This window comes from Toxotes jaculatrix, chromosome 22, assembly GCF_017976425.1.
Source record: "Toxotes jaculatrix isolate fToxJac2 chromosome 22, fToxJac2.pri, whole genome shotgun sequence".
Lineage (NCBI taxonomy): Eukaryota > Metazoa > Chordata > Actinopteri > Toxotidae > Toxotes > Toxotes jaculatrix.
Window position 1 is genome coordinate 7,080,889 of NC_054415.1, and position 21,159 is coordinate 7,102,047.

General features: G+C 42.7%; 1 protein-coding gene across 1 annotated transcript in view; it reads left to right on the forward strand.

The window, feature by feature from the left end:
• The first annotated feature begins 751 nt into the window (after positions 1 to 751).
• plxna4 (plexin A4) overlaps positions 752 to 21,159 on the forward strand; it is a 251,605-nt gene continuing 231,197 nt past the window's right edge. The window contains exon 1 of the mRNA XM_041030041.1: positions 752 to 840. The gene's annotated coding sequence lies outside the window, so the exon portion shown is untranslated. The remainder of the gene's footprint in view (positions 841 to 21,159) is intronic.

Below are 21,159 nucleotides of genomic sequence, written 5' to 3' on the forward strand. Positions count from 1 at the left end.
AAATTAGATCGTAAATACGTTTATAGTAATAAGTGGCTTGGCGAGATGGACATTGTTTTGCGTAGTGCTCATTAATGCGCACTAAGCCTGTTTTAGGCTAGTTGCCTGGGTCTTGAAAATGTAACCCAAGCGCAGCCCCCTCTAGATCCTAGATGTTGATGCGGGTGAGTCAGGATCCTTGGTGAAAACAGTCGTCTTTTGCAACGGGCGAAGAGCCATCTACTCAGTCCCTCCCGAGCCTCAAGATCCGCTGCGAAGCTGCAAACTCCGAGGCAGCGCACCTCTCTCTCTCTCCCTCCCTCTCTCTCTCTCTCCCTCTCTGTCCCTCCCGCACTCCCTCTCTCTCTCTCTTTCGCACTCCGCTGCAGCACCCTCAGCACCTCAGTTGAGCAGGAGCACCGCACTGAGTCACATCTATACACACACGCTCTCTACACACACACACATACACGCACACACACGCACACAAGCACAGCCTCCTGCGGTATCCCATACGGCGCAGCGGCTTTTCCAACGGCATACCAAGTGCGTCCTCGCCGAGGGATGGGAGGTGCAGCTCCCGGGTCTCAGAGCGCTCAGAGCGGCGTAGTAGAGTCCTGCTGAACGGGGATGCTGCTGGAAGTCTGCTGCTATTTCTTTTGCCCGTGCAGGAATCGCCTTCTAACTACAGACCTAACGGGGATTTAAAGTGGACAAGTCGTTTGATCAGGATATAACATTATTCTAAGCGTTTCTCATTTTTGGGGGGAGTAAGAGGAGTTGGGGATTGCTCTGGACGTGCCTCTTATCCGCAGTGTCGATGCGGCTGCGGCTGTGAAGTGATATCTGCATAGATTACAGGTAAGGAAAGAGGGTTGTCACGGCGTTAGTTCCCACAGTCAGGACTGTTGTTAGTGTGCTTTGGTGCCATTATAGCCAGGTTTTTGGGTGTGAGGCTGCCACTGCACCAGCCAGGTGATTCGAGGCGTGCTGCACCTGTTCTAGCTGCGCCATGCCTGCTCTGCGCACTCCGGTAGTGGGGCGGGTTTCATTCCGAACCTGTCCACCTGGATCGCATAACTAGCCCCGGGGAGAATAGCAGAAAAATGTATTGACCTCTCAACTTGGGACCCTGTATTGACTGGATTCCCACCGTTTGGTGCTTCATGTCATTCATGCCCTCCATCCACTGTGAGCCGGAGAAAGCTGCATGCCCACATTGTGCTTATTCCTCTTGCAGTGTTAAACTCTGAAGGTTAAAAACAGAGAGATTTGTCGGTCATTCGCCGTCGGATTTATGCAGCGCCTTCGGAGATAAACCGAATGACTAGGAATAGCATTTAGTGGCGCGTAGACCCATGGACTGCAGTTGGGATTTCAGCCGAGGCTCGGCTGTAAGACATGGAAATGGGGGGGAAAAAAACTATCCGGTATTATAATACACATGGTTTTGTCAGAATGCTTAGCGACTTCAATTCCTGCGACATATTAAAATGGAAAGGTTGGACGGATCACATTGTGAATTAGAACGGTGAACACGGCGTATGCGTTAAGAAAAGTTCTTTAATCCATGCCGTTTTGGAGCATATGCTGCGTCTTGAGGGATCCACGTTGGAATGACTTTATGTAGTCTGAAACTATTCAAGCACAGCACTACGAAGGACTTTTTAAAATGTTTTTTTTTTTTTGTAGTATGAAGGTTTCAGAGTTGCATAATCCTTACAAATTATTTACTCCTGCCTTTATTTTATTTCTGCCTTTGAACCCTCCCTTGTAGCCAAATCGTACCCAAATTTTAGAAGTTATTATTTTAGCAGAAGGTGTGTCTCCTGTCTCATAATTGGTGAAAAAAAAAAAAACGCAGGGCGCCTTATGCAGAATTATTTCTGTCACTTTTCCCCATGTGGCTTCCAGGGTCGCTGGGGTACGGCAGTCTCTTTTCAGAGCTTATGAACTTGACCGATGTGGTTCAGACAGAGCGCCTGCCGCCCTGCTTGACTTTAGGGATACTCATGTTAACAGAAAACATTGGAATACCTCTACAGGGACTTAGTCTCTGTGGTAAGAAGTAGGCTGAGTTTAATGTGACCTTATTTTAAACCATGGGATTTTAGTACCTATGGCATTACTATAATATTTCTTTAGGGTCACATGATGGGAGTAATTTCAGGTTAAGTAGCTCGTTTTTAAAGATTATTGAAAAAAGATAATCTATCTCAATGAGGATTTTTGCTTTGATATTGTAGTAAAAAGGCAGCTTAATACACTTTATGATTGTAAATGTCACTCAGGTCTTTCTGTATTGAGCACATTACACACCCAACTGTGGTGATCTGTAAATATTGTTTTCAGATTATTGAATAAGGCACGGAGAGCAAAATTAAACAATTCACTCACAGGGAAATTGCAGTTTAATTTGGTGGCTTTCATGTGCTTAGAAGATTTTGGGGTATTTGGACAGTCAACACTCATATATAGATCACCTTCACCTTGATTGTGCCGCACTTTTCCTGTGGAGACATACCACATAGAGTGAGACAGGGGTTGTTATGGTGAGCATTTTTTCTTCAGTATTTAAAGTTAAAGGTGTTACACAGTGGCTTAAAATGATGAACTTGGTTCTGTACACAGTATCTTACTTTATCATCACACTGGTTTTTACCTACTTTCTAGTTGTACGCGAGGTTAATCATCCCCCATGGCTCAGCGTAGCTAGGGGTCATTTCCCAGCATCAGTGTCATCTGTATGTGAATGGGAAGGATTGTTGGAGGTTGAGCTGAATTCTAGACATCTGTGTAACGACGCAGGCTCTTTTTAATACGCTGTAGCTCTGCTTCAGCCATGTAGTGTGATGTATGTCTTTGACTCCAAATGTGGCTTATACACTTTGTCTCCCTTGTCCCTCCCGCTTCATCACTCCCTCCTCCCTTCCCTTGCTCCCACCCTCTCTTGCACCTCATACACAGAAAGCAGCTGCTCCAGCCTATGCAAAATGCAGATCCCTAGTACAGCAGTCACACTGAGCACTCAGAGCCCCTCTGCCGGTTTCTCCCCTCCCTCTCTCCACCTGCACTCCAGACTCAATTGCCCAATTCAGCGGCGCCCCTCCAGTCCTTATTTGATTTTACCCGATACTTAATGCACGGCATTTTGTTATTATAGCTAACATAATATCTCACAAACGCAGCAATCATACATTTTTAGTTGTGTTTTTAATGATCCCACCAAAAGGCTTACTTGTTTAGTGCGCACTCAACAGAGTGTGGTGGTAGGGACAAGGCTATATGCTGGGAAATCCATGAGGGGCACTGTAGCTTCACAGGCTGGTGCAGTGGATAGATTGATCCCATAGACTAGGCTTTCATTAGCAAAAAGTTTGATCGTGTTTTAATGGATTACAGATACATTATATGTAATTTTTTTTAATTGGATAATTAATCAGAAGAAACATGTTTATTTGGACATACTTTACTACTTCATTGTTTAACATGCTAAAACATTGCTACATTACATAGATTTTTATTTTGAGAGAGTTCGTATTGGCACCAAAGTCTGATGATGATGATCTTTTAAAAAAAATGTTTTAATGGGCAGCTGAAAACAACCTTAACAAGAATACTAGACACTGCTGGTTGATGTATGGTGCATTAGTTGGTGTTTAACTGCCTGTGACGGAGAGGCGGAGGGAAGTAGCTTGCCTACAGGGCAAACGGTCTCTACCGCAGGCTGAAGTTCCTCTGCTTGTCTGTGTCAGTGTGACTGCGGCTGGCAGGCAAGCCTGTGTGTGTTTGTGCCTGTTTTTCAGTGTTAACGTGTGCGTCAGCTCATTTCTGAATGCTCAAGTTTGTGTGCTTGTCTTCCTAATGTGTGTGTCTTCTGCTGCTGTCAAGGTCTCAAGGGAAAAACACTTAGTCCTTGAGCAGTTTGATAATCCTATCTCATCTGTGTCTTGCCTCCTTGTCGTTTCACCAAATTCCAGCTCAGTGCTAAACTCTTAAAGGCTGTGAGAGCGCTTGGCACCACTCATTCTCCCTCCCTCCCTCCCTCTCTCTATCCCTGTGTGCTGTCCATCAAGGCCTGCCTATAGGAATTGGAACAGCAGCCTTTATCGGCCTGTAAGCACCTCACATTGACATACTACCCCCTGTCTGTTGGCCAATGTTACGGCTACAAGACTGGAGTTTGGGCCCGGAGAGCACGGCCTTGTCAATATTATGGCTTGCTAATGGATAAACTCTCAGTCCAACCTTGGCAGTAAAGACATTCATTACATTTTGGGGGCGGCACCCACAGGAGTAAGCTCCATAGAAAGTCCCTGCAATGTGTTCAAGTCAAGGGGGAAACTGTGAATGAATATGAATGGAGAATCTTAGAAAGATTCTCTGTGGTGATATAAATGCCTGGTAGCAGTGTAGGCTGGACTAAGGCGGAAGTGTGTTTGTGTGTGGGTGTGAATGATGCATCTGTGACTGGCCTGGCGAGGCCCTATATGAATACTCTGGTCACAGAGACGTATCGTCATGTCAGACTGAATGATGTGTCTGTGGGTTGGACCTGAATGGAGCTCTCTGTTTGTTCTCATTCTCTTTCTGTTGCTCTCTTTCCCACTTGATGTCTCCCTCTCTTTCTCTTTCACTCACTCACACACACACACACAAACACACACTTACATCCCTCTGGGCTGTGACAGGACTACCAGCCACAGGCTAGTGTCCAATAAGACCCACCCCACCCCATGCCACCAAACACCACCGAGAAGATTGCAAATGGTATTTCCGTGTCACCAACTGTTCTTCCCACTATAATCTGTCTCCCATATTTTGGGACAGTCAGACACATGATTCTCTAACAGTGGCTGCAGGGATAATATAAAACTTGAAGTATAATTTTTCTTTTTCTTTTTTCTTTTTTTTAGTGTTGGTTTGGTTGAAACTTTTTGTTGTTGTTTAGGATGATCACAATTTATAAAATAAATAAACTTACAGTTACAGCCATTCAGTTACACTTGTCTTAGTCCTGGCCACATAAAACCCCTGTCTTTATTATCTTTGTCTTGACTTGTCTTGAGTGTATGGACTTGACTCACATTAGGCTTCAAACTTGGTGTGCGATGTAAAATTCAAAGTCTATTATGTTTCAGTTGACACTTCATTAGAAAGATGGTATCACTGACTGAGGGCTCGATGGTTTTCATCTAAATTCTGATTTGGGGGGAGGATTCTATGCTACATTAAGAGAATAATTGCTTACAAGTATGTAATTAACCCTTTGGTAATGCACCATAGAGCTGCATATCGATGTTTGCCACAGCAATGACAGCAGAGATCTGAAGTGAGGATCTCCAAACAATAGGCGTTGTAAATTCTGTGGGGAGAAATCAATACGCGTCACAGCATCCAATTTAATGAGAACCTTTGTTCTCCTCTGAATAGTTTACTCAGCATGTGTGTGACGCCGAAAGAGAAGATGCATATAATCATATGTGTGTGTGTGTGTGTGCATGCACATATCCTGCATTTCAGAATTTCTTTTTTCATGTTGGCAGTCAGAGTCCTATTAAGCTGTCACGTGCTTTTATAATGGGCCCAGTACATGTACATGCTACTATATCACGGTCGCACCACTTTTATTTTCTCCCTCCAGCCGTCTCTCATGCTTCCTTTCATCTTTTTTTTTCTCAATCCTTCTCTCTCTCTGACTGTTTCTGCCTCCAGCTCTCTCCTCCCATATCTTTCTGCCAAGCACATAACTTTATCTGTGTGTGTTTGTGTGTGGTTTTGGGTAAAGAAAAAAAAAATCCCGACTGTTGTGACATTGGAATGACCTATCAGGCAGGATATAAAGTGAGAATAAGACATGGGACGTTGCTGTTTAGATTGGAATCAGGGAGATGTGCAAAAGCACCAATGTATCAGTGGGTTTGCCAGACTGCTCCTTTTGATAAGACCATGTTAAGCGTTTTTCCCAGGTCTCTATGATTCATATGGAGCTGTGAGTCTGATATATAAACAGCTCTCTTTGATGCAGCGGCAGATGACACGCTGTGGCACATTGGCTCTTATGTTTGTGTGTGCCAAGCCGAGCATGACAAGCAGTAAATTAGTTTTGTTTCAGATGCATGAAATGATGAGAAAATTGCAGACAGTCTTAGGGCATTTTTTTCCCCCTTTCTCTCGCTCTCATTTGCTTCCGCGCCAACGCCTTAAGTCCGCACAAGGATTAGGCCCCTAATTCTGTTTTCATCCTGCCTGTCGCAAAGAAGCATGGGCACGCATGCTAAAGCATGCATGCATGCATGCACACACATTTTATTAATCCATATCAGACAATACCTCAGAGCTTTCAATATTTATCATGTAACCTACAACCAACATATGAAAGTGCCTTTTTTTATGTTTTGTAATTCATCCCTCAGGGGCTGTGCTCAGACATTTCTAACATTTGGCCTTTTTTTTTTCTCAACACTCCAATTTTCAATATCAAGGGTTTCTTTAAGTGAGGCTGCAGGAACGAAACTTGCTTTAATATGTTGCTTATAACATGCAATTCTTGCGTTGTACTTCAGTATTATTATGACTGTGAGCCCCCATGTCAGCTTCTTGAGCATAAGGGTTTGCAGTGCTGTTAATATGTAGGGGTAGAGGTTAATATTAGTTTGTTGACAGTATGTACACTCCTCCCTGACCCTTGCTCTGCTTTAACATTAATGCTCGTGGAGTCATTGACGAATGCTGTATTTCAGGATGCAGCATTTCCACTTGAAAAGAGGATCAGTGCTTATGATGCTAGGTGCTCAAAGAGGTAAGTTAGTGGGCTGCGAGCGCTCACAGCACCACCTCTCCTTAGAAATAATAAGAACATGACACTAGCGTCACTTTAAAAGGTTTTGGTAGATGCACGCGCAAAGCTTTTATTAGGCTGTCCACCAGCTGTGAAAAAAGACGGTACAAAAAATGCCATGCAAAATGACTGTATTATTACTGTTATTTAAAGTAGTTGGTCTAATAGTTGCTACACTCAAGCATAGTGCTGCTATGATTGACAAGTGTTTTAAGAGCCTGTACTATACAACAACAGTGGTCGGTGTATATTACTGTGTTTTTACAGTATGATATTGTTTGAAGGGACCTCTGTTTGGATGACCGGATTTAAAGTTAATGATACATCTCGCCACTCTCTTCACCCCTACACACACACACACACACACACACACACACACACACACACACACACACACACACAATTTCTGTACCACTCTTGTCTCCTCTCTCTCACTTCCTGTCTGCTCCAAGGGTCACTGGTGTCAGGGGGCATCGGAATGCAGTGTTACTACATTAATTTTGAAGCAGTGGGCTCAGGGAGGACCCCTGCTGCTCTGTAGCCAGAAGTCGTGGGATGGGGTGCTTTACTGTAATAACCTCCCTGCATCATCCCACCTTCTCATGTTTCCCCCCTCCCCACAGGATATATCATAGTCTAGCAGAATAATGTTGGGGATGTAACAGAGAGGTTTAACAAGACTTACACAGGGTTTTGGTGTTATTCGTCTCTCTCTGTGCTACTCCCTTTTGAGTTTGGGATTTTGCCTTTCTTGAGTATTTTTTTCTTCTGTTGATGGGATTTAGAATGGCTTGTGTCTGTGCGAAAGCAGTGACTGACTCTTAGCCAGGGCCCAGCACTTGCCAAGTGCTTGGGAGAAGTTTGTTGCTCTCCTGGAAGAAAACATGTTTCATTTGTTATTCTGGTTTAGTCTCTTGACTTTCATCTCTGATGGGTATTGATTTTTGATTGCCGTGATTAAACTTTCCAGGAAACGGGTGCCTGCACCGGAATGTGAAAGTTTTGCCTTACACCCCAGCAAACCTCTTTTTCTCCCCAAACTCGTGAATCATCAGCCTGGTTAATCTGCAGTGTGCATTGACTCACTCGTGATATCATCCCTCGAGTATGACACATATATTTGATTTGTGTCATCTTTTCTCACTCTCTCTCCCCTGTTGTGGTCATTGTTAGGACTGAGCATAAACTAAACTATACACTGAAAGCTTACTACATCCCTGTTTGGCTCAGCATAAGGAGGACGTATTAAATCTTTCCACTATAGTGACACACACCATCCTTACCTGCCACCCACGCAACTAACTGTGTTCCTATGGCAACATGGTTTGTCAACTGAGAGCCCCTCCACAGAAATGGTCCTCACTGCTGTGCTTCCTTGGAAAAAATAGCAGGAGGTACTAAAGAGTCACAATGGGTTGATGCTGTGATGGACTTTTGACCTTTCATATGACAATAACTGGACTCAGAAGATTCATAATTAACTTTTGTCTGCAGAGGGAGGAGGAGAACCGATACTTGTTGACATTATAAGCACTGGTGACTGTGGATTTTGAGATACTCTGACACACGTTTGTAGTTTATGCTGAATTGGTGGTCGTACTGCTTTGACCTGAATGCACCATCATTATCAGTTAAGTTGTAAAATTATTAGCAATTAATCAATCAAAAATTACAATTTATTTATTTGGCTGTTACAAGCCTTTCAGGGAGTACACTTCTCCTCCTTCTGCCACCACAGAGCAGTGGGAGTTTCTGGAGACCTCAGCACTACTCCAGTCCCCAGATGACAGACTGAAAGAGGAAAGGTGAGCCACTTTGTTATATTGCATCAAGCCTCCTCAGTTGGCTCACAAAAAGGCCATCCTCTCCTTCTCTCTCTGAGTCTACAAATGTAACTGTGGTGAAAGCACAAGTTCTGAGAGGTTTTCATCCCTCCCTCCACACTCCCCTTTCTTTGTGTCCATCCGTTCTGCATTGTCACGGCAGTCCTTCCAGCTGGTCTTTGATTGGGTTGTTCTGGGCCCACCGGCAAATCTGGCAACCAGATAGTTATGTGGTGTGTGTTTGTGTGTGTCTGTCCATGTGTAAGTCAGTGTGTGTAAGAGGTTTTTCTCCATGTCTCTGGGAAAAGCAATGCGATGAGGTAAAGCTTGCAGAAAATCAAAGTATAAAAACGGCCATGACCAACTATGGAGAGACGAAGGCAGGGGAGGGGGAGAGAGGAGGGCACAAGGGTAAAATGCTGGATAACAATTTGCATCCTCTCACTTGCCAATGTGAATGACGGCTGACTAGAAAGCTTGTCTGAAGTGTTTATGCCATAGGCTTTGAGGGATGGAGTTAAAGGGAGAGGGAAAGTTTGACGGGAGGCAAACGGTGGGGAGGGAGGGGCTGTAAAAAGGCATGTAATGGAGTGTAAACCTGCATGAGCTAAGTTTACCCACCTCTCAGTTTGCAGAATGGCTCACGCATATTTTCAGCTGATATTCAAGAATGTTTTCATGTAAATTTGTGAGTGTACTACTTGATGTCAAATTGTCAGTTGTGTGATTCTTTTTAAGCAAATTAAATTTCCAATTAAGAATACGCTTGAAATTGGAATGATGGTTTTCAATAATTAGCCTAAGAAATCATCACCGTTACAATGGAATATTCTTAGACACACCTCGTATGTTTATGCCCCCTAATTAAACACCTGTCATCTGTCTTTGCCGCAGTATTTCTGTGTGTATGACTGAAAGGGCTTTGCTGAAGTACCCACGTATGTTTTGTTCACATGCATCCTGAGTGATGTTTACATTCTAGTGATCGGCCAAGGGGAACTCCAGGACCAGTCCCCTAATTTACACTGACTGCTGAATTGGTAAAAAGGCATATCTCTGTTGACAAACTCAGCCGTGACCTATGCCCAAACTGTCTTCTCCTTTGGCAGCCAAACTCTTGGCAAATGAGTTTTTCTCCTCTGTGAAAGATGAGTTCTGTCTATGGTTTGTGATTTTTAGATGAAAAGGGGCGTAAACAAAGTATAAATCCAAAACTTGCTGAAGTGGAAGAATTGACAAGCATCGTGTTCTGTAGCAACACTCTTGATGTGGGCACAACATTTTAAACCCACTGACAGCTCTATTTTGTCTTGCTATGTAGTGGCGCTCTCTTAAACCTGGGTTAGCCCACCCACATAATTCAACAGCCAATTGCAGCAACTGTAGAACAAAGCACCTCTCACACCTCTCGCAGCAAACAAGTTGAAAACAAGTTATGCCATGTCTCTGTAGTGGGCAGTATGATGCTATTGTGCACAGCCCAAGGGATCCTGCGGCAGTGGAGATTTTGTGTCTGTGATGCTGTACACTGCTTGTGGTTTGTAATCTATGTGGGCATGTATGTAAGTGATAGAGAATGTGAATGAGTGTGTAGCTTCTTCCAGAACGATGACAGAGTGGATTTACGAGTCTGCGAATCATTTAATCATGGCCATCGTCCCAGTAGACCTCTCTTCCCTCCTTCTCTCAGATGCCTCTATGTGCCCCAGGACATCACAGGCCAAGTATGATGCTGACATTAGGCTTTTGGTGCAGATTTATGGTTGAATACTCTAAGACTCCTTACGCGTGCACACACACATGCACAAGCATACCTAAACATTAAACAGTTTTTTTCGATATCATTAGTTTTCACACAAAAACAAGAAACATGTAATTGACTTTCTATCTATCTATCTATCTATTTATTTATTTTCCGCCTATGGTTTGAGAAACATACTCAACTCTTTGAGCAGTACATCATGTTTTTCAGATTGTGCCTGTGTATTTTATATACTGCTTGGTGCTTTCATCAGTTCAAGGGCATCACCTCCATTGACCTGCCAGTTTAAACTCTTTAACAGCATTTGAGCTCTGACCTTTTGCTTTGCAGTCAAGCACAGCAAGGGGTGCAGGAGAAATATATAGGTTCACATGCTGTATAGGCTGTGTGTTCGAGTGTGCAGTACCCGTAGCAGCACCCTGCAGGCTGCAGAATGTCTATTATGTTTTGTGTGTTTAGTTTAAATTCACCTTAATGGACATGAGTTGGACATGGATCTTGTGTCCCCTGTTGCATTGTTTGACTCATCAATTAAATATTAAAATTGTCAACATTTTCATAACAAGCCCAGAGGAAGACTCTGTACTATAATTATTCACAATTATCGACAATTACTGGAAATTACCTATTATGGCATTATGCCAACATTAGTTTTAGTGGCTTAGATTCATTCTTTCCTCATTAGACAGTGGAAGAATGACATAAAAGGGGAGAAGTGTTTTTGCACATGTATGCACATTAGTGCGCACATCTGTGTTCAGAGATAATTGGAATAGAGTGCAGACATGTTTAGTTTGGAAAGCAGCCTAAATATCACATTAGTTAATCACCAGTGTTTCTTATTGTGCTGACTTGAGTGTTATTTTACTGTCTCAGCACTACATCAAATCACTGACTCTTGACTGCCTTTTTTTTTTTTTTTTTTTAACTTTGACCTTTTGGGGAAATGACACATGCACTTCTCCACTTGTGCTTATTTATCATGCCAGCTGTTTCTTCTCCTCTCCCTCTGTCTTTGCTCTCTCTGTCAGGCAGTAGTTATAATACAGCACCATTTGCTGAATGTGTTTAAAATGGGAAATCTCAGCCGCTGGAAGACTACTTTTGACACATCCTGTCAAACTGCTCATTTTTCAGTTTTCTGAGACCATTACCGCGGGGCCGCAAGTCTGTGCAGGTGTAGACATTCTGTCTTCACTAGTATGTCCCACATTCTCCATCTATCCCACATGGCCTAAACTTAGGTAATTTATACTGGATGGGCACATGAACAGGATGACAAAGTATGACATATATATTTTTTTTTTTAAAGAAGAGTAAGGTCATATTTTTCTTTCTAGCTGAGGCAGCTACAAACTTCAGAGCAAGGCAGAGTCAGAAGTACATGAGAGATGACACCTGCTTGTGTTGTATATGACAGTCCTTGCTAGACAAGCACCAGTAAAATCCAATGCAGTGTTCACTTTTGCACTGACACTGTTTCAAATAAGGGGTTAGTCATTTCTGAGGCTTTAGTTTGTGTTTGTTATATAGTTTATATATATAGTTCTAACTCTCTCTATATATACACACACACACACACACAACATTACAACAGTTTTTAATGGTTGGAATTGGTTTCTTGGCTCAGTAGATTAGTTGAGACTAGTTTAGTTGGCAGTTAAATGTGAATGACCAAAACAAAGGAAATGATAATTTAAAAGGCCACTACAGGCCAGTCGACTGACCTCATTCCAGCTGTGCATAGGAAACGAGGAGCTGAGATCTTTAAGACTCTTCTTCATCACCACTATGGATTATAAGGGAAAGCTATAATCCATGCGCTTTGAGCAAACCAAATCAACCACTGCACTGATGAGGCTCACAGATGTGCATGGTACTCTTCTTTTGTGTGTATGTGTGTGTGTGTGTGACAGAATGGGATAAAAAGGATGGATTAACATGAATGTTTTTTGTCCAATAGTTTATTACTTGTCCTTTGTATTGAGCTCAGCGTAGCACACATGCACACACATTTGGTAACACACATCAGCAAACAGAAACACCTGTCATACTGAGCACATCTGCACAACTTGGTGCGTACCTCACAGACACCTATACAAAAAAAAAAAAAAAATCACAGTGTAGGGAGGGTGAGGGATCAGAGGAAAAGCAGCAGTTTAACGTTTTATTATAATCACCACAAAGCCTTCTAAATTATCAAGCTTTCATGTCTAAGAAGTTAATCTCAGAGGTCAAGTCTGCTTTAGCTGTGTTCAGCAATAGCAAGAGAGGAAGACGGGGAAAGCAGCGGATACAGACAGGGTCACTGAAAAAGGGATTTAGAGGGAGAAACAGACAAATATGCAAGGATGTAAAGAATGTATAAAAAGAAACAGTGAAGCTGCCTGTGTGGTCAGTGCTTTGTGATCACTAGCTTCATTTGTCAAGATGAAACATCTGAACTGGGGCAGGTCTGATCCTGTTTACAGCGACTCAGCCAGAAAACCTGATTTAGCAAAGGGTGAGTTCAGAAGCAGTTATTTTGGCATGTAGAGGTAATGTTATTTTTTTTCCCCCTGGCGTCACACAAGCTGTAACCAGTTGAACAGAAACACTGTTCTGGCTGTATTATCAATGTTGTTTTGTCTGGGAGGAGAGTGAATGATAAAGTTTTGCTGAATGCTATTGACCAGTTAAGGTTATTGGGTAAAAACTGAGCAAGACTCAGACAAGTAAAGACCAAGATCAGTTCACATATGGCAAATTGAAAGTGTGAAAAAAAAAAAAAATCAACAAAAAGGTATTATTTTAAGGAGGTGTCAAATCAGTGGCACTGTGACTGCAGCTGCCCTGAAATACTGTGAAAGCAAGTTTTCAGTGGTTGGTTAGACAACACAAATATCTGTTGTGCTAGACTGTGTTGTGGGCATTTGACAGTTCTGTGGGCTCCTTTGTTCTGTCTGTGTGGCCACATTTACATACAATCCATACACATTTTTCATTCACAATGCCAGTGGCTCTGAGGGTATTCAGATGTTATGGTTACAATTTGCATCTGCTTTCCCTGAAGGCAGCAGTAGTCTCTGGGCTTGTCTCAACCTGGATTGCAGCTATCCAAGTCTTATATACACCCTTCCCTTAACATCCACACAGCAATTGCATTTTTTTTTCCAGTTCCATGGCTCTGGTATTGTGCAGGCTGGCTCAGTGGTGTTGAAACACTTAAATGGAACAGTGATTATTATTGTTATTATTTACCTTTGTTTTTCCTGCCATGACATGTCAGAATGTCGGATGTGAAATATTTGGTCCTCGTTTTCACCACCTTACTTGGCAGCAAGGGCTTCCCATTACACTTTAGAAACAGCTTAGTTAAAATGGTCACAAGCTTTGTTGTGGATTTGCAAATTGTTTTACCATTAACTCTTCCCTAAAAATGAGGGGAAGCTCCAAGGGAGGATTTATGACAGCGCTTTGGTTCCCACGTTGATTGCACAATGTTCTTTTCCCATTCGGTTTTCAATAAGTTTCACCATCTCACTACCACCATTCGTATTACCTCCACTGTACAGTCTTAAATAAACTATTTGATTGGAGGTTCAAGGTGTGCTGTGTGCAAAATGACATATTGTAATTCCTGATTTATTACCTGCTTCAGTGACACTGACACGCTTGAATATTGCTGATCGAAAGAGGCATGGAAAAGGGGAGAGCGACAGGGAACAGAGAGGAAGAGTGAAAAGCTGCAATGAAAGAAGAGCTTTAAAGACGTCACCTTTGCTGGAAATCAAGTCTTACCTCGCTACAGTTCAGCTAGTCTGCCTACATGATGATTAAAATGTCAGAGGTCACACCATGCCTGTGTATGTGTGTGGATGCTGGAGGGCTTTGTGGGTTTCACTGGTGCGTGCACCATGTTAAAAAACATTAGCTGATGTTAGGAACAGGACATTTTAGAGTAAAAAATGGACAGGCTATGTAATGGTAACATTATTTTTTCTTTTTGATTACTTCAGACAAATCTTTGGCATTTCTGTACCGTAAAGCCGTGGTCCTTATCAGCCAGATTATGCTGATACTGCTGTATCTTTGATAAACTTCAGTTGGTCGGTAATATTGGCCTTACTGATGGAACAGTCAGGCTCTTATTCAGATCTACCCTGCCTTGAAGGTGACAGACAGCAAAGTCATTTCTGTCTCTTTAACCAAAACACACAGAGCACACTACACTGACGTGTCTTGTTTCAGTGTTTCTCATTCTGCAGCAAAACATAACACAAGTCTTTCCAGCTTCAAGCAAACTATAACTCATAATTAATTAGTGTGTCGAGAGGAAAAAGGGATACTGGAAACCAGAGATGAGACTGAAAGAAAGGGTGACGGAGGCAAAACAAAGATGTGGGGGGGGCGAAATTTTACTCTCATGAAAGAACAGAAGAGCTAAGGGAGAGCTGGAAGGAGAAGAGGTACAGGGAAGGAAGAATAGATGGATCGAAAAAGAGAGGGAGGACGTGTTGGGACTCAAGATGTTGCCGGTCGGCAGCCGATGGAGGCGAGAGCTGATTTGTCTACACGGCCCTGCATTCCTGTCTGCCCGTTAGCATGGGGAATAAGGGAGTTGGGAGAGAGAGGGAGAGAGAGAGGGAGAGGAATGGAAAAGGAGAGGGAGCTAGAGGCTTTGAATTTGTTCTATGAAAGCAGCTGTCAGACGGTGCCTAGCAACACCATTTAAGAAGGATTCTTGGCCGCATTTATAGTAATTACAGCAAAATATCTCTGCCTTTTGATTCCAAACGAGCTTATATGGCACAACAAGCCTATAACTAGGGGGCAGTTTGAAGAATGATTGAGAGGATATCTTCTTTGTTAACACAGAATATGTTGTGTGCTTCTTGTTAAATATATGGGTCATTCCATGCCCTTGCAAAATCCTATAGCTGTATTCCAAGCACCTTTGAAATTTATACTGAACATCCAAGAAACCCTGCAACATTTTTAATTTACATGAACACATGTTGCAGATTAAACTAAAAACGCTCCACAACATAAAGGGATCAATAGTATTAGGTTTCAGCATTTGGCTCAGATGTTCAGCAGTGGTCACCGACCTTAACCTGTATTTATACTGTATTTTGTTTTAAACAGTGTATTGGTCTACACCTTACACTGTTAATTAATACATGCGGCTGAAGCTCTTTAATTATAGTCATTTTCGTAACATCATTTGTCTTATTACAGTCCCTGATGCTCACTGATGAGTTGCTTGTGTGTCTTTGTTGGGACTCAGCCATCCTGATTGAATCCAGAGCTTCATTAAGTTCACCCTGTAAATGGCCCTCTACAGTCACTGCTCTGTGGTCTGTGTCAAACTCAGAGGCCCCTCCCATTCAGGAAGTTAGCCAGTCTAACCCAATCAGAGCAAAGCGCTGACGGCAGGCCAGTGGACTCTTCAACAGTCCTCCTAATGACATTAGAGCCCCTTGATCAGCTCTGATGATAACTCACTCCACCTATCTCAGCCTGCATCAGCACCCACTGCACAAAGGCCCAGCCCGAGCCAAGAGTGTGTGTGTGTGTGTAGAGTATGTCAGCATGTGTGTTTGAGTGACCTTACTTTGGAACCAAGGACTGTTCGAGTGCCGTACTCCCTCGAGGACTCTGTCATTCCCCACTCTCTTTGCAGTGTAGTAACACCACTGGTGATGTTGTAACCAAAGACGCAATGCAGAGATTATTATTTCTGTACAGAAAACACTCTGGAGGGGCCTGACTTTGAGTGTGTGTTTAGAAAAATGAGTGTGTTTGAACCCTATTTTACTAAGGAGGATTGGTAAGTCTCAGATGTGAAAGAGGAAAAGAGGGGGAGTGGCAAAAAATGAAAGAGATTGAGCGAGAAGAGGGGATGGGCAGATGTCAGCTATTTCTCTAAAATCCAGAGGGGTTGTCCAGTTGGATCATTGCCTGGACCCCTTCTTTGAAATGCTCTGACTCACTCTTGGAGAGTGAAAAGGAGAGACAGAAAGATAGACAGGAGGCTAGCAAGAAAGTGAGAAAATATGTGACACAGAAATTGGGTTTATGGTTGACACACTTATACTGGATCAGTGATTCACTATCTGAGGCTATGCTTCCTTCATACAGTATCTTTTCAGGACACATGCATACATTTTACATTTTCTACTGCTAACTCTCACTGTTGTGTGGACAAGCATGTTACATTCAATACACATGAAATCACTAGCCATTTGTTTTAATCTTGTGGTAAGGGCAGTGTAATGTGGCTACCATCACACCTCGTTCTGCTCAGGAATCCTGACCAACCAGTAAGGGTCATGTCATGCTGTTGTTGCCAGGCCAGGCCATCGTTCTGTTTGGTAAATATGTTGCTTCCATTTGAAAGCCATTGCTTGCATGTGCAGTATAAACTGATTTTCCTTAAAAATTGTAGATGCAATTTTTAAAACTTAATAGTTGCTTTAATAATTAAAAATGATATGTTATTTGCAGTGTGCTGACGCTTGTAAATGCTGGGTTGATTGCTACATCTGTAGTACATAATGTCTGAGTCTCTCCAGTCAGTTTTCTGTCATTCATATAATATGTACCCAGTTGACAGTGCAATCCTAAGGCTTTCTTTGTAATATCAACAGCTCTGTGGTGGATTAGACCTCCTAACCCCGATCTAGACAGGGTATCTGGTGACAGTAATCCATGCTGCTAATCCACGACTTGATGTAAACACCAAGGACACCCCGCCTTCTCTCTCTATCCTCTCTGTCCTTCTTTTTTTTTTCTTTTTTCCTGCTGCCTTCCTGAGAGAGATGAGTGTGCCATCTGTTTTGTCTCTGTTTTTGTGTATCAGCAGGGTTAGCTTAGCCTGATAGGAATGTTAGACCTGGTCACTCCATCATTATTTAAGGTTTTGTCCGTCTGTTCACAGGTTTGTGTGTGTGTGCCTGTGTGTGCCCGCTTATTTAGTGCACATATTCATTTTCTATAGCTGTGCTTTATAGTACCACTTTACTAATACTGGGCAGGGCCTCCCTTTGCTCTCAAAGCAGCCTCAGTTATTTGCGGTGTGGAGATTCTGCTCCATGTTGTCATAATAGTATCACATAATTTCTGCAGATACAGGGATGCACATGGTCAGCAGCAATACTCAGACTGTGGTACTCAGATCATGATTGGTAGATATTAAGGGGTCCAAAGTGTACTTAGAAAATGTTCTCCACACTTTTACACCATCTCCACCAGCCTGGGCTGTTGACACAGGGCAGGTTGGATCCATAGATTCATGTTGTTGACATCAAAGGCTGACCCTACCATCTGCAGTCTCAGCAGAAATCCAGATTCATCAGACAGAGCTATTTTTCCAGTCTTCAGTTGTCCAGTTTTGGTGAGTCTGTGTGCCCACTGCAGCCTCAGAGTTCTGTTTTTGGCTGACATGAGTTGAACCTGACGTGGTCCTCTGCTGTAGTAGCCCATCGGCTTCAAGGTTGGATGTGTTATTCATTCTGAGATACTTTTCTGTTTACTACAATTGTAAAGAGTGGCTATCTGAGTTACTGTAGCCTTTCCGTCAGCTGTAACATGACTGTCTGACTGTTCTCCTCTGACCTCGCTCATCAACAAGGCATCTCTGTCCACAGAACTGCATCTCACTGGATGTTTTTTGTTTTTGGCAGAATTTGGAGATAAACTCTAGAGATCAGCAGTTTCAGAGATTTTCTAAGCAGCCTCTCTCGCACCAAAAATCATACCACAGTCAAAGTCACATTTTTCCTCATTCTGATGTTTGATGTGAACATTAACTGAAGATCCCGACTTGTATCTGCTAATTTTATGAACTTCGCTGCTGCCACATTATTGGATTATCAGATGAATAAGCAGGTGTACAAGTGTTCCTTATAAAGTGCTTGGTGAGCATATGTTATATGGTATACACATGGTGGTATACATGTATTTGTCTATATTGTCCAAGGGGATGTGTATGTTTTTGTGTTAGCTTAGTCTGACTTCTGTAAGTGCACTGAGTTTGGACACTTATGCTTGCACACATTTTTGTTTGTGCCTTCCAGTACTATACAATTTTTGGATTTGTATGAGAGAGAAAGTGTATTTTCAGGCTGTCAGACTCGTAATGAGTCAGGAATCCTCCTGAGCTCTGTCCCTTGCTAATTCTCTTATTCCTGCAGGCAGGCAAGGTGTCCTGTACGTGTAGTTGTTTGGATTCTCCCTTCACTACATGCGTGTATAGCAGCGGCCTGTACTTTTTTTTCCCCAGCCACCAACAAGCTGCAAAAGCCTCAGTTTACTTTGCTCTAGTTTAACTTGGTCTTTGCCAGTGTTGTAGTGGGGGGGGGGGGGGGGGGGGGGGGGTGCATAATGTACTGTTGTTGGTGCCAAGGTACAATGCCAGTTTGTTTGTGTGCTGGGGGGCATTCCTGCTTGCGGTGTTTGTGTGTATTTTATGCAGAAGTGTCAAGTTAGAGTGTGTGTCTTGCTGTGTTGTGGTTGGCATTGTTTGTGCGTGTGGACTGGCGTGTGTGTGTGTGTTTGTGTGTGTGCACCCGCATTTGTGATTGTGATTATGCTGGAAGAGTGCAGGGACACTGTTTTCCTCCAGTCCCAGTGTGTGGCTGTGATGCAGAGTGATGCTTATTCCTCTGATCAGTGCCAGAGCTCAGCAGGGGAAGGGGGTGGGTGGAGGTTTTTGGGAGGAGCTGGGGGGGGGACTTCACCACTCCAGTCAGTACATCCACTGATCTGGGACACACATCGCTGTCTGCTTGTTTTCTCTTTCTTCATCTGCCTGTGTGTCACTGTCTCTTTCTCTTTCTCTCAGTCTTTTCTGTCTTTCTCCGTCTCCTCTCTCGCTCACTTGTTTTTGCCGTCTTTGATATCGAAGACATTGTCCCACACTGAGCCTCATACTTGTACAAATACATATACTTTCATATGCGCTACTACAACAACTGCTATTTCTGCTACAACTACCACTACTACTACTGCTACTAAGAGTATATAGTAAACCGCATCACAACCCAAACCATTTAATTCCAAGCACTTGGTGCCCATTATTAGACCTAGGATTCCCAGGGCCCAGTGAACTGACAAGCAGTGGGTCACGAGAGACGTAACCAAGCAGACCTCATAGTAGCAGTTTAGCAGTCTCATATGAGCAGGTACATAGCCTAAAGCAGTGCTCATGCTGACCTAAAAATACTACGACAGCAATCCACCATTCTGACCCTGCCAGCTGATATCAGATCAACCAGAAAGGTGCACGCCCGTAATACACAGAATGAATGAGCACAAATGGACGGAGCAGTGACTGACAGCATCATCCCCAATGGGGCCGAAGCCACAAAATAGCCAAGAAAGGACTGTAGGTGTGATGAAAACAGAAATAAAAGAAAAACAGTCAAGCGCTGATTTACAGAAAATAAGTGTAAAATATATGTCTGCTGTAGAAGCAGCAGCTCTTATTATTCCTAAAAAAAGTTACTAACCAAATAAAAACTTACTCTGAAAGTGAATCTTAAGGGTTTCAAATGGCATAATAGACCATCGATTTTTCTCAAGTAAGTCACCCCAGTGTGTCGTGGCTGTTAAAGCAAAAGTTTGTTCACTGATCATTGATTTGTAGTTTGGGAAATACAAGAAGGGCTTTTCAGAGTATCTCTAAGACTTCAGGTTAGTTGAGGATTAAAAGGTTGTGCTACTGTTTACCTTCTGTTTCCTGCTCTACCTACTGTTTAGGTATGGTCTAGTCCATGGAGTAACAATAATCAACAAAATCTTAAATAGTGAAAATAACTGGATACAGTGTAGACTCTAGAATTGGAGAGAGCTGAACACTTTATTTGGTCTCAGTGGAAATCCCAGCTACAACCTTCCCTACAAGCACAAGTTTTTTTCTCTTACTATCTTACATCGATCTGTCCATCCAACCATCATTTCCTCCGTCTCCCCATTCTTAGCAGTTGGTCTCAGCACTGAGTGCACCTTCTTGTAGCTGGAACAGGACATGCTCTTAACATCTCCGTTACTGCTCTAAAACCTCACTGACCTTTCTAACTTTTCAGTTTGCATGGTTGCGTCTTTTAAACTTTACTTTTCTCCTCATTGTTTTGTTCTGTCTTAAACCTTTTGTACTATTGTGCCTCAGTGCCGTTTTCAAGTCTATTTACTTGTTATGCAGTTGTCTTAATTATTGTCCATGTATGTTCCAGAGACTGTCATTCATTCACCTCCTTTCACCCCGTGACAGATTACCCTAGATAAGTGTGCAAAAAGCTTTTTTTCTTTATGAATATAAAGGATTATGTGTAATTACTCTACTTCTTACTCACTCATAATCTCCTAATCCCATTTGACTCAAAGTGTGTTTTATGAATGTGATAGTTATTTTTGAACATTTTTAACACTGCGAGAAGTTAAGCTGTTTACCAAAGACTTTGACAGTTTCTTCATTTCCAAGGCATTTCTTCAACACAAATGCCCCCCTCCACCCACACCCCACTATAAATAGCTGGAGATTATTTTGTCGAGGCTTGCTTTTTGTTGTGTCTCCTCCAATTGTCATATCTGGCCTTGGCTCTCCATTATACAATCATCGTCAAAGCAAAATGGCTCCTGACATATCCATAATAGCTTTGCCTAATACTGTTGTCCCTGAAATTAGCTTTGCAGCATCAAAATACTTTAGCTGAAACAGGGCAATTTGGAGCAGTTGATCTTTGAACTTAACTGGTTGCTTGTGTCTTCTC